Here is a 10,374-nt window from a genome sequence, read left to right as displayed (position 1 = left end):
TTTTCAGGAGTAATGAAAAAAAATTGCATTTCTGATGCTGTAGTAAAACAAATTGAGTGAAAAATAACTTCCATACACCAAAAGGCAGAGAAAAGGCCTAAATTTAGCAGATGACAGGTAAGAAAATTTGTTCTTACAGCTTTGTAGGCAAACAGAATAGGATTTTACATACCTCACTGGATTTTTGTGCTGTTCTAGTTCATTTTACACCACTCACCTCTCAAAGTGTCCAAACATCTTTGCAACATCCTCTTGCTCAGAGCCTCTTGGCAATCCACAGCCATTCCACAGTTGCTGCCTGCCATCCCTGCCATTCTGGCAAGCGTCTGCATCATGTAAAAATTACTTTTGGCCCAAAATACCATTTCTACAAAATAAATTTTTAATCAAAATTTCATTTGAGAATCTCTTCTTATCCTAGAATCTGAAGTTACTTGAAACTAATATTATTCATATTTATGACTCATTAAATATTGACCTTCCCTTTTAAGTTGGTCTGGTTTGGCTTTAATTTTTAAGGTTCTCTTAGGAAAAAAAGTGATTCCTCTGAAAGAGTGCAAACAAGAGGTAGGGGTTCATTCTAGACTACACGCAAGGTGAAAGAGTGCATTAGTTCTTTTCAAGGGCAAAAATAGAGATCATGTGAGGAATGTGCCAACTTTCCATAAATAGCCAATGGAGAGCAGTTCAAGTTCCTAATTGCATTTCTGTTTTTCCAAGGACAGGGGAAAGAGAAGGATTTCAAGGAAATGAAACTCTCCAAGTACAAGTATCAGCATAATTATGTTTGCAATATCTGAAAAACATGAGTTTTTCTTTCTAAGGACAGAAAGAACATGTTCTAACAAGTGACCCTGAGGTAAAGGGCACCAGATAGATTTTCTGGTTCACTCAGAACTGATGTTTTGGAGTTGAAAGATCCTCACATAAAAGGCACAGTAGACTCTCCTGATGCTGTATGGGCACTGGAGCAGGCTGTTCAGTGGCTAATGCAGACTTGCTATTCCCAGCCTTGGAAAAAGCAGATTAATCTGCTCTCCAGCACCATCTTCCTTATCAGTGGCTGCATGGAAGACATTTATTTCATGGCTGAAGCTCACTGTGTAAATTAAGCATTGACCTGGCACACTGATGGTGTTTTACATTGCTGACCTCATAACCACATCTTTTCAATGTGCACAGAAATGTTTTAGTGGGCCCTGCATCTCTCTTTAAGGAAGTATTTCCACTACTTTGTCAGTAAATTAGTATTCAAAGCCTAACAAAGTATAGTCAAGACCACTGATTTTCTTTCAAAATTAGCTTAAGCTTTTCCAGTCATAGTCGCTAAGACAGGACTGAGCCTGTGTCACACTGTGTTTAGAGGTGCAGTGTGCCAGGGAGAATGGAGGGGAAATGGGGATGGTGTGGGCAGGAGCTCTGAGACATTTCTTAACAAACCCCTTTAAAGTGCTACCTCTTATGTGGAAATTCAGGGGAGAAAAAAGCTCAAGCTTGGATATCAAGATAAAGATGTCCAGCAGGTCTGAATTTCAAAGTAACCTTTAAAGGTGGCTGGCTCCCAGTTCATAGAGGGCCTTTGTATTCACTCTTTTTGAGGGCAGGACAGCTGAAATTTCTACCTTGGTAGTAGTTTTTAGGTAGAAGTTACCAGAATCCAACAATTTTCTGTTGTTTTTCTGCAAAGGATGACGAAAAACAACAATTTGTTCTCAAAACATGAGAGCTTCTTTTACAGTATTGGTTATTGCAGAAAATTTTTCTTGTGTCCACTCCTACACATCAGCCAGTGAACAGGACCCAGACTGTTTAGAAAACTTAGATTTTTCACTTGAAGTCTCTCAACTTAAACTGTGCCGTTTTCCTGGCTTTTGTTTAACTCAGGAAACAGAGCCAATAAGGAGCCAGTCTCTCAAATTGTGCAGCTTTCCTGGCTTTTGTTTAACTCAGGAAACAGAGCCAATAAGGAGCACTGTTACAGGCAAAGGGAGAATTCATCATTTGAGTTGGAGTGCCACAAAGCTTAAATCATTCTAGTGATTGAAAATAAGAATAAACTTCTAGAAAATGAACTTGCAACAAATATTAAAATCCTAGCAAGCAGATTATAACTATTTTACCTCAAAGCAACAAATTGCTTCCTACTTAAGGTGATACTTTATTGTGTTCTGTAAGAGCAGTTTTGTGACATGATAATAAGAATTCAGGTTTGTGATACTTAATGCAATTCAAAATATGTATTAGTGGTAATAAACCTGTCTGAGAATAGAAAGCACACATTTCCTGATCCTGTGAGAAGAATTTGTAATCTGCAGTCAGAAAAGTGGACTGCTACTCTGTGCTCAGCTGTAATTGTCATACTGATAAAACTTTACCAGTAAGACACACAAGGATTTTAGTTCCTTCTCCCACCTAAAGGTAATAGTCCATGCAGGGAATCTGTATAAAGTGCTTGATGCAATAGTTTAAAATGAAAGTTTACTTGAAAAAAATCAAGATTTAGGCCTCAAATCAATAGACTTACCACGTTTGCAGTGTTCAACCTTTAAGTTTATATACTTCTAATTCTAATAATAAACATTTTCAGAATCCAAAAATGAAGTCAAGTGGTAAAGGCAATATTTTTTTAATCTTTGAAATGCTGGAAGATCATGTACAGATTTTCCCCCATGTTCATTAAACACTGTTTAACGTGTTTACACCACATCCAAGTGAAGTGATTTCAGTGCTTACACCAAAGGGTGTTTGATTTTGCAGGCATCCAGAACCACTGGCATGTACAGTTTGAGTAACAGGATGTTTCACACTGAAGAAAAAAGCTAAAGCAGGTAAAAGCAAGGCACATCTCCATCCAGAAGCACAGTGTGTGTTGGTAAGGGACTTCTTTACAAGGAGATTAAAAAGGCTGTCACCACCTAGGAATTTCCTGAGCACCTTTGCTAAAAGAATCTGAAACCACTGCAAGATACTGTAAAATAATTACTTTAATCAGTGTTTCTGTATAATTGAAGGACCTGTTTGAAGTGTTTGAAGCTTCCAGACAAATTTCAATGCTTAAAGAATTTCTCAAGGAGCAAACACAGCAGTTTTGAGAGCACAGTTGTAGTTTTTTTTCCCCATTAAAAAAAGATTTGGATACAATGTCAAATGTCCTCCATCAGCTTCTCAGAGCCTAAAGCAGGGAGATGTTCAACACAGCTGTGGCAGAGCTCCAGCAGTGGTAGGAGGAAAGCTTTGTCCTGCCTGCCAAGAATGTCAGGCAGGAGATGGAGAGCAGCGAGCTGAACTTTGCCTTACATAGTGGCTGACAAGGCCAGAGGTCTGCACAGCTTTCATATTTTCATTTGGCTTTACTTGCTTACAGAACTGCTAGCTCTGTGGGAATCCAGGGGGAAAAAAGCTTTCATTGTAAGTAACTAATTCATACCGTGCTAAGCCTGTAGTCAGAGGTCAGCTTTCACTCTGGTACCCAGCTACTACAGAATACTTTTAACATACCTTCTCAAAAAGACTTCCCACACACACCACATATTGCCTGACAGGGTGGATTTATTCATCTCTTAACCTAAAGAGCCCTGATTTGTCAGAAACACACAAGAGAAAACCTCACATGACATGTCCCATATTTGTATTTCACTGGTGAAGTTTTTTAATCTTGCTCATGAACAGCTAAGGGAACATGGGAGCCCCCAAACCTTCAACAGCCATTTTCTTGTTACCTTTACTAAAGGACAACTTATGTATTCTTAGAAGAGTTTTATTTTGTTAAAAATTTTCTTGGTTTGTTGCTATTCTGGTGCCTTGATGTGACATAACACTCATTTTTTCCACTTCATTTTCATAAACCTTTTACCCCTCTAAAATACAAATGAGTGGGCTGGGGCTATTGCAGTAAGGAAGTTTTGGTGGGAATTTGGTTTAAATTACAGAACAGCTTCAAACAAAATACACAGATTTTCCTCTTCACTGTAGTAAAGAGAAACAAGCAACTAAGTTGTCTGGGGTCTGACATTTCATAACATTTTAATGTTCTGCTTTGCAGAGTTACTCTTTATTAGAGATAACTTTGTATAAGGCTCAGTATTTTGTCTTTCCCAAAAATACATTTTGGAGCATGTGTTCTTCTGTTGTTAATTTTTGTTGGTCTTGCCAACATCTAAGTGCTTGAGACTGAGTAGAGCCATGTGTTTGGGATGTTTTTCACCTAGCCAAAAGTCTCTTTTCCCCAGCTCAGTCACTGAATCAATATCTTGTTCTGACTAATGGACGCTTCACATTAGTTCCAGATCATGGACTGAAGCTGCAAAGGCATTTTGGTGCCTGACTCCCACGTGAACAACAGGAATCCCACCCTCCACTGAGACCTGTGCTGATTATTTTTCACCTTTTCAGCGAGCACTGCACTATCAGGTCAGATTCTTTCCACCTCTCATTCTCAGCCCCTCCCTGCAGAGGAAATACCATGAAATGTTTTTCCACAGGAACATGTTTGATTTCACAGATACTGGAAGTTGCCCATACAGGCTCCTTTCCTCTCCATGCCCCAAGGAATGGGGTGAACATGCCAAGGGGCATCAGATTTTTTTACCCTGTTGCCTGAAAACTGTGAAGAAACCAGGAAAGCTGAGTTATGGAACAAGCAGGCTTCTGTAGCAAGGAGGCCAAAGGGTTTTCCCCCAGTGCAACACCAAATCAGGATTCTTCCCAGGGATGGTCCTTCACATGCTATGAGCCAGTGACCACTGAGATGGCAAAGTTAGTAAAACGAATATGGTTCAGAATCGACCCTGCCATGGTTATATTTCATGGATTTCAGGTATCTTTAATTCAAATTAAACATCTAACAAGAATTAAAGTTTGTTAAAGAGTGCCACAGATAATTCTATACAGCAGGAACACCTTTAGTGATCACTTTAGTATCCATTTGACTGAGTTCTCTCACTATATTGTATAACCCAATGTTTTCCCATACTGACTAATGAGTGATGCATTAATGGAATTACTATATAACCACAGATAAAGGAAGAAAGGAAAACCATTACTAAGAAACATGTGATACCATGAGTCTTAAAATACTCTTGAGATAGGTCTGAACTACTTGCTGGCTAAGAAACTGCTGAATCATGCCCTCAGACTCATACCAAAAATAGCATTGCATTTGGCAAAGCACATACAAGCTATTAATGTTCCCTATTGTTCCAACCTGCTGATTAGCTGCTAGTCACAAAGGATGATAAAGCATTCTCTTATCTTTTCTGTCTCCTTAAGAGAATAGCAAATATGTTTTCTCTTACAGTAATTCTCCCTTTCACAATATCAGCTTTTAACAGAAAGTTCCCAAAACCTTTTCAAAGCATTCTGTGAACTCTCTGCATTTAACACACCTCAGAACAGGTGTGCCTTCTTACCTAGAATTGATGGGTAGCAGATGTCACTCATCTCCCAGCTGTGAGACTCCTCCCTGATGAGACTGATTTTTTCAGTACATGATCTGTACGTTATTTCTTAGAACTAAGGGGAGAAAAGAACATTTCTTGGTCATTTAAAGACTGCATTAATATGAGGAAAATTATTCTCTCTGAGATCTAGGAAAAAGTGACTGCTTAATGCCCTTAATGAGGAGGGAAGGGTTTTAAAAAGTTGAGTTGAAAAGCTCCAGCTGGAGTTAATTATGTTCTCTAAGAGGCTTTGTAATTACTGTGTTTCCTGGCCTTCAGCATCACCTAGGTGAAAGGACAGACAAGAGTTGCCTTCTGAGCTTCTCTGTGTGCCTCATCACCTCTCCCTTATTCCTGCTGGCCTGGTGTGACAGAGCCCTAGACTGAAGTCCTGGGTTTATCAGCAGCAAGGGTGCCGTGCAGGCTGCTGGGCTGGACTTGGACACATCTGTTTGAGGTGGCTGGACACCTCTCTTCCAGCAGCACAAGTGCCACCTTGTTTCCTGCTCCTGTGCCAGTGTGCAGGGCCCCTCACTGTGGCCCCTGCTGTCAGCCTCACCCTGGGACTGCTAAGGATAGGGATAGAGATAAGGGAAGGAATAAGTCAGGTAGAGCAGCTTCTCATCAGAAGTGCCAGGGGATAGGCAACGCAAAATTGTAGAGGGCAGAATAAGAAGGGAAGAAATATTTTCTCAGTTTGAGAGTGCTACTTCCCACCTCTCTGGCTGACTTAACCTCTCCACAGTGGCTGACTGCCATCCACGTAGTATCTGATCATTTCAAACATCTTTGTGTTTTTAAGAAAAACAGAAATTGTATTACCCTTTAACCGTCTGCTCTGTTACCTTTACCCAAGAGTTTGGGTATCACATAAAGAAATGTTCTCATGCCTTTTTTAATACAGGAAGGGTAAGAAAAACATCTGTGGTGCCACAGTGACTTGAAGTTGCAGCTCTTGCACTTTATCTGTAACTTACCTAACATTATGTAAATTTTCTTGCAAATAAAATCCGTCTTTGAAAAGCAAAATAATCTCTAAGCAGGAATAGTGGGTGGCCCAGCTCACAATAGTGGGAGGGCAGTTCACTCAGAAAGCAGAGGGTGGTGTTTCCAGAGTTTCCTTTACGGAACTGGATCTTGTGGCAGGCTGGGCACATGGGGTCTGCTGAAGAGACAGGCTGAGTTAATTTGCTGCTTTAGCAAAGCTGCTGTATTCACATGGCATAGGGGGTTATAGGTACTCTGTGCCACATATTTCTGCTATACAGAATGAACCCTCAACACATGATAATCACAGTTAACTTGGTGCTATGTATTTCTCACAAGTTCATGAGTAACTCATTGAACTCTTCAGCACAGCTCTAACTAGGTAATTCCTCTTAGTCTCTGCTTGACAGGGTGCTCTTTCTGCTGAAATCCCCAAACACATTTTGCTTTGTGATCTTAGTCTTTTAGATTTCAACAGCAAGTAACTGAGATGTTCATAATCCAGAAATGGTGATGCCCTGCAGTCACTGAGCCTGAGACACAACCAACCTGTAACAATTAGCTTTCAGTCAGTGTCAGTAGGATGGTACACAACTCTCTCAGACAAGGTGACTTCAGAGGCAGCAGGAGGATCTAGAGGCAATTTACTGCAGGGGACCAAGTGACGCTTCAGAGTAAGGGACCAGGGAAAGATGGGAATGTTCATGGAATAAATTGAAGGTCTGAAGGGTGCAGCGATTTAAATGAGTAAAGGAGAGGTAATCCCATGAAACCAGTAATCCTTAATCTGCAGCATGTCCTGTGTCACACACTCCTGCTGGGCTGCTGCACTTCCTTCTTCCTTTTATCATCCCAGTCTCCCATGCCTCTCTTTTTATCAGTCTTACTTTGCTTCTCTGTGAAACCCAGCCAGAACTGTCTTGCTCACTTCAAACTAATGCTTGTACTTCAGCCTCCAGGACTGGCTTACTTTCCCCATCCTGTTGGTTTGTGATTGTAGCCAAACTTCTGGCATAATTTGTTTAGCATGATGTAACTTAAGAATCACTGAGTCATCCTCAAGCACATCTAATAATGCCTTGTATCACTTCCTCAGGATGGTCTTGAGAAACTGGTCTTTCCCTCTTTATTAACAGTGTTATTCGCAGATGTAAGCAAAGTTAGCTGAATAAAAATGCACTGTAGGAATTAATACAGTACAATTGATACTGACTGAAGGGAGGTACTGAAATGAGATATTCCTCACTATTTTGTTGCTTAAACTTTTACCCAGTAACAGTCTTCACAAGCAGCAATATATAATTACTAAATAATTTTTAATGTATCTAACAAGAAGCAGGAAAGCATACTAATATCCTCCAATTCTGAAGTATTAGCAAAGAGGATTAGATTTTTAATTTTTTGTTACTGATTTTGTCTTTTAATAAAGAGAAATAGAAGACCAAAATGGTAATAATCATTCTCTGACTATGTATTTTTGTTAATTCAGTACAACGTTTGCTTGTTGTCTTCTCCCAATGTGAATGTTCTTGGAATTTGTAATAGTGTACGGAGATCTCCACAGAATTACCTCAAGTTATGCTGAAGTATGATCCCAAGAAATGCTGCACACCTTAAGTGAACTACAGAAATAAACGTTGCTGTAGCCTTGGCCACCATGTTTGACACTAGGTCACAAGAGCAGTCCATGAAAACCACTGAGAACCCTGCTGGGTGCCCCCAGCTGGCTGCCCTCTTTATCCCTCTTTTCTGGTGTTAAATTTGTCACTGAATACAAAGTTATCTTCAGCAAATACGTGACGCACTGGAAATGTACAGACTGAGAAATCAGCACCTATCCTGAGCACACAGGCACAGCTCCATGGTGTGGAGCTCTGTGGATGTGGAGGAATGTGGCGAGGGTTGAGGAGAATGCTGACCTGTGCTTCAAATCCTTTGTGACATTTGAGAGGATTTGCCAGAAAGTGCTGAGGTTACTCACATGATCTTCTAGCACTTCTGTTTCCATGCTCTGACACTGATCTAATCTCTGTCCTCTGGGACCAAGTGGGAAATGCCAACTAGACAGTGGAGGCAACATGAAAAAGAAGTACAAAATCAGCCTGAAGTTACAGCTTTCTGCCAAACATCCAGCTGTCAGCCTTGGTCTCTTCTCTTTGCTCTGTTCCATTTAGCTAAGACAGCATTTAGATTTTATCACAGCTAAAGAGATAGAACAAAACTGTATATTCCTATATAGCCCTGAACTTCAACTGGTAACCTGTACTAAAAATCCAAGTAAATAAGCCATGTTACCATTTCCTTACTGAAAATTTATCCTCTGTTAGCAAAGCAGAACTGGATAAGAATTCATTATTTGTAGAGGGAGAAAATACCTAAGCAATCACCTTAAGAAAAGGAAAATCTCTCTTCTTTTCTAACATGGTTGCCTTTGGTGTGAAACCAAAGACTAAGCTTCCTCAGGTCTGATTTTGCTATTCACAAAGGCTGTTCCTCCTTGTGTCCACACAGTCATAAAAAAAAATAAAGAAAATAGAGGAAACAAACAGTGGGAGAACAGTTTCTTTTCTCTCTTTTGGCTAAGATGAGCCTAATGACACATGTTCAGGGGAAGGACTTGAAGGTGATGAGATGTATTTTGTTCTTTTGTAGCTACTGTGAATTTTGCATGGAGGCGATTGGCATCTGCCAGCATCAGGCACTAATCAGAACAAACAAACAAACAACAAAAAAAAAAGGAAACAAAAAAGCCAAAGCATGACTCTACTTCTTTGACAACTGAAAATCCCTGACAAGGCTATCCTTGGATAGAAAAGACATTAAAATTATAGTTAAAGCTCCTTTATGGATGCAAGAAAAAAATGGTTTTACAGTAAGATATAAGAGAAACATTGTCTTAAAATGAAGTAAATAGAGGCTTCCCAACACATACAAAGTTTCTCAGTATTCCAGAGGGGGAAGAAACTTTTCAAAAGACATTCAGGAGTTGTTCTTATACAAAACCTTTCTCCCTGGAGAAGCATTTAATTTTTTTTATTTTTTTTACATTCCTTTGATGGGCATACACTACCAGAGCTATTTTGTATGTCTCCCTCCAAGAGCTCTTTGTATTCCAAGAGCCTCACTGTGTGCAGGGGCTGTAGGAGAGTTTCATGCCATCCATTCACTCCACAGATACCTTGAGATTATGCTCAAGGTATCTGTGGAGTGAAAATTGTGAAATTTGCAGTGGGTTTGTGCAAAGCAGCCATGTCTGTGCTTGGACAGCCCCTAAGGAAGCTCCACAGCCTGGATGGGCTTCTTGGTGTCTCTTTGGTCCCCAGCTGTGTCACAGTTTGCTCCCATCAGGCATGGCTAAACAATGCCAAGTTCAGTACAGGATGACAGGGAATAGTATATTGCAGTCAAGCAAATAAAGCCAAAACTGTCCCAAAGAATGGATTCTTTATCTTGATTGGTTATCTTTAGAAGATAAATGGACTGCATCACACTTCATACTGTAAACAGTAACTTGGACTGGCCTTACACCAATAGCAGCTGAACAAATATTTCTAACATGGACTTCTCCTCCTCCCTCTTTCCAAGCTGGACAGACCACATATTTGTATAACTCCCTGTCAGCTCTTACATGTGATGTGGCCTGCCAGTGGAAGGAAGCTCACAGAAATTAAGGAATTCACACATGGCATTTACTTTTTCAGCTGCCTGAGAACCAAACTGTGCTTTTCTAGAGGCTAGCCCAAAAAATACACTATCCCAATTCTCCAAGAGCTGCAGCTCTTACCTAAGTCAGCAGGGTATCAACAGCTAAAGGAGCCCAAAGAAGGAGGCTGGACAGGAGATGTACACATCAAATGCTGGCAGGCTCTGCACAGGAATATTATGTGAACATTCTGAGAAACAGTGAAGATTTGCTGTATTAGCGCTTGTGGTAATTGTGAAGTTTTGA

Source organism: Onychostruthus taczanowskii, unplaced genomic scaffold (genome assembly GCF_017590055.1).
Source record: "Onychostruthus taczanowskii isolate IOZ18803 unplaced genomic scaffold, ASM1759005v1 scaffold20, whole genome shotgun sequence".
Taxonomy (NCBI): domain Eukaryota; kingdom Metazoa; phylum Chordata; class Aves; order Passeriformes; family Passeridae; genus Onychostruthus; species Onychostruthus taczanowskii.
This window is presented reverse-complemented; position numbering follows the sequence as displayed.